This window comes from Stomoxys calcitrans, chromosome 1, assembly GCF_963082655.1.
Source record: "Stomoxys calcitrans chromosome 1, idStoCalc2.1, whole genome shotgun sequence".
Classification (NCBI taxonomy): Eukaryota; Metazoa; Arthropoda; class Insecta; order Diptera; family Muscidae; genus Stomoxys; species Stomoxys calcitrans.
Genome location: NC_081552.1, coordinates 233,553,357 through 233,557,678, shown reverse-complemented (window position 1 = coordinate 233,557,678; position 4,322 = coordinate 233,553,357). Strand labels below are relative to the sequence as shown.

The window sequence follows — 4,322 nt, the reverse complement described above, 5'->3', positions numbered from 1 at the left end:
CAACAACGCCATCCAAAACGAACAGTGGACCGATGGGCACAATATGGGTTTCAATGAAATTAAAATTTGGGTTCAAGAACCCAGCGGGCATCCCCAACCCAAAAACTCCTCTAAACAGATATGTTCGACGTTCATGTCAATATGGACCTCAAATGAAAAGTATTCGACAGTAGATTACAAATATGGCATGCAAAATTAGGTCCAAGCAATGGGAGGTCGCCCCACCCCCATGTTCCCCCTAAATGGCCATATTAGCCGACCATGTCTATATGGGACTCAAATGAAAGGTATTTGGGAGTAGATTACGAATATGACATTAAAATTGGTCACGGTGGGGCTTTTCTTTCCAAAACTAAGTCAAATAGATTGATTGACCCCTTATGGTAATATGGGACTCCAATAAAAGGTATTTGAGAGTAGAAAACGATTATGATATCCAATTTTGGAGCCAAGGGTTTGGGGGTACGCCCTAAAGCGCCCCCGTAAACTGAACTTCATTTCCGATTATGGCAATATGGAGCTCAAATCAACGGTATTTGGGAGTAAAGAACGAATTTGATATTAATTTTCAGGGCAAAGTGCTGGTAGCCCCCCCCCAGCCCCAAAACACCCTCCAAACAGTTCATATTTACCAATCATGACAATAGGGGGCTCACATGAAATGGGTTTGGGAGTGCAGCACGAATTTGATACCCATATTTGAGTCGAAATGTCAGAGTGGCATCCCTCCCGTCTCTAGCCTCTGGATGCCGTAATTTTTGTCCGATTTGACTGAAATTTGCACGTAGTGTTTTGTTATGACTTCCAAGGACTGTGAAAAAAAATATATATATTGGGTTGCCCAAAAAGTAATTGCGGATTTTTCATATAGTCGGCGTTGACAAATTTTTTCACAGCTTGTGACTCTGTAATTGCATTCTTTCTTCTGTCAGTTATCAGCTGTTACTTTTAGTTTGCTTTAGAAAAAAAGTGTAAAAAAAGTATATTTGATTAAAGTTCATTCTAAGTTTTATTAAAAATGCATTTACTTTCTTTTAAAAAAACCGCAATTACTTTTTGGGCAACCCAATATATATATCTACACAATGTATATACGAGGCCTCGTATCATTGAGCTTAAAACTTCAATCAGACTACACTCATTGATATGTGAGAAGTTAAACCCTGTTCCTTAATGTTCATGGTCAAATTTGAATTTGCAAACTTACTTGCCAAAATAGTGCTGGACATGGCCCACTCAAAGTAACGTAACTTTAGTTGTTGTGTCAAACCTTTTAGGCACTCAAAAAGTACCTAATTTGTTTCTCATCTCCAATGGTATTGAAAGCGCTGCAACAGAGCTTTGAGTGCTTTGAGATTAGATTTGCCTTCATTCTGCTAGCAGCTTACGTTTCGTCGCTGCGAGAGAGTAACCTCTTACAAAATGGGCTACTGGGCATTGCCGACGTTTTCATATCTTTGAAGTAGTCCAAAGTCGGAGAACAATCACGCACTAACTGCAAAGTCATGTACGGCTTGGTATTATGCACAAACTTTTGTCCGTGTTTAAATTTTGTTGTTTGAGATTAAAGTTCAATGAGAAAAGATTGATTTGCTACTGTGCGCCACCAGAAGATGATATCTAAACAACTTGATTTTTGCAATCATAACATAGTATGAAATGGGTGGAGATACTTATCAACAGAAAACGATGATAAGTATATGAAGTGGCACATATAGTAGTAGCACATTGGGGTCTACATACGCCTGCATAAATGATAACAGTTGTCCGATTGGTAACCATTACTGAAGCTAAATAAAAAAAATAACGGTTATTTTTTGATCAGTCCTGGTATGCTGGCGTTTAGTGGGGTTTTGGGGTGGGGCGGGTCCCATACACGTGTACTCACATGTGTATACCAAATTTTTGATTTTGGGTTACTCTTAGAATGCAAACAGGTAGAACTGGCAAACTAACGATTAATGCAACATTCCATATCTTATATTTAAAATTCAATTTGTGTTTGTTCCGTATAGACTCAAAAACGGCTGAACCGATTATCTTGAAATTTTCACAGATTGTGTAGGTTGGTCTGGAAGAAAACATAGGCTATATAATTTTTTGATATCGGGAGGGGGGCGGATCTTCCCCTTACCCCAAAAGTACATGCCAAAAATAAAAATGAACCGATCGGGACAATATGGGATTCAAATGAAAGGTATTCAAGAATAGAGTACGAATTTCATAATAAAAGTAGGTTGCAAGTACCTGGGGGGCCGCCCCATGCCTAAAACCCTTTAAAATAGATTTATTTGACGATCATGACAATATGGGACTCAAATGAAAGGTATTAGGGAGTAGAAAAAAATTTGCTTTCAAGTCTAGGTGGCGCTTTTCCTCCTAAAGATACGTCAAATGGGTTATTTGATCCATTTAAACAATATGGGACTCAAATGAAAGGTATTTGAGAGTAGAAAACGAATTTGTTATCCAATTTTGCAGCAATGTGTTGTGGGGTATGCCCTAAAACACCCCCTAAACTTTCCGTTGTGAATAAAGAACGAATTTAATATCTATTTTCAGTAAAAAGTGCCCGTGGACGCCCCAAGCCCAAAACATTCTCCAAACGGTTCATATTTACCGGCATTGGAAATATGGAGCTAAAATTGAAGGAATTTAGGAAGTACAGCACGAATTTGATATCCATATTTGAGTCGAAATGTCTGAGGTGCCATCCCTCCCCTAATGAGAACATTACCCTTAGATGTTCTTCCTTAGGGTAATGTTCTCATTAGGGAGCAAATTCTCACACATCCATGAGTGCTTTCCGATTCAAGTTTATACTCAATGGGACCTTTTTTTACAGCCGAGTCCGAACGGCGTCCCGCAATGCGACACGTCTTTGGGGAAAATTTTTTAAATGACCTTGCATGGCATTGTACCATGCAAAAGTCGCCAACATTAAGAAGGGATAAACACTGCTTTGATCGATGTTCTCGCCAGGATTCGAACGCGTCCAGCGTCATAGGCTACAATAGCACGAATTCGTTATTCGCCGTCAGGGAGAAGTGTCCCCACCCAAAAAAGATACTAGAGAGTTAAAGAAGGCGCAGCGGAGAGGGCCCGGTTGGGCTAGTTTCTTATAAAAAATATCGATAGTATCGTAAATTTTCCATTGTCTTTCAACAACTGTGCCAAGTACGGTCCAAATCGATCTATAACATGATATAGCTTCCATATAAATACGATCTACCGATTCTACTTCTTGAACTCTTACAAGCCGCAATATTAACCCGATTGAGATGAAATTTTGCATGTTGTGTTCCGTTATGACTTCCAAATATCTGTGCCTAGTACGGTCCAAATCGGTCTATAACCTGATGTAGCTCTTGTATAAACCGATCTACCGATTTGACTTCTTGAGCTCCTGGAAGCCGCAATTTTTGTGCGATTTGACTGAAATTTTGCACATAGTCTTCTTTTACGACTTCCATTAACTGCGCCAAGTACGATTTAAATCGGTCTATAATCTGATATAGCTCCCATATAAACCGATCTTTCGGTTTGAATTCTTTACCCCTGGAAGCCGCAATTTGCATTAGATTTGGCTGAAATTTTGCTTATGGTGTTTCTTTATGACTCGCAATAACTGTGCATAGTACGGTCGAAATCAATCTATAACCTGATATATGTAGCTCCCATATAAACCGGTCTCCCGATTTGATTTCTGGAGCCCTTAAAAGCCGCATTTTTTTTCCGATTCGGCTGATATTATGCACGTAGTGCTCTGTTATGACTTCCAACAACTGCGCCAAGTACGGTCCAAATCGATACACAAGCTGATATAGCTAACTTCCCTGAATGTAGAAGATAAATAAACAAAATATAATGATTTTTACATCAGAATATCATCTTCACATTCTATTTCAATCGTACGAAAAATGGTACTCTTATTTTATTGTATTTTTTGGGGACGTAATTGCCCATCATTGAAAATCACTTCATATCGAAAGAAAGCTTTCAGTGAGTGTGTACCTCGGCACGGATACCATCTACACACGAAGCAGCGATTGCATGCACAAAGCCATTGATCGTACAATAGACAATAAACAGACAAGCCCACATTATGCTGCCGGCGCCAGCATTTTGTCGACGTCGACGTCAGCGTCGACTTTGGTCACTTACCGCACAAAACATGCGAGAGCATTGAGATGGCTAAACACGAAGTCTATTGCGACGTTGAGGCGGCATTAAAAATCGTTATATTTATGAGTGTTAAGACGATTTGAATTCAGAACGTTTTTTGCTGTTTCCACATCAAGTAAGTGCTGTTCCGCAATAGC

At 39.4% G+C, this 4,322-nt stretch overlaps 1 protein-coding gene across 1 annotated transcript in view; it reads left to right on the top strand.

Annotated features, from left to right (window-relative positions):
• Nucleotides 1–4,249: 4,249 nt before the first annotated feature.
• The window catches only part of LOC106093705 (acyl-CoA-binding protein homolog), a 15,335-nt gene continuing 15,262 nt past the window's right edge, over nt 4,250–4,322 (top strand). Inside the window, exon 1 of the mRNA XM_013260828.2 lies at nt 4,250–4,300. The gene's annotated coding sequence lies outside the window, so the exon portion shown is untranslated. The remainder of the gene's footprint in view (nt 4,301–4,322) is intronic.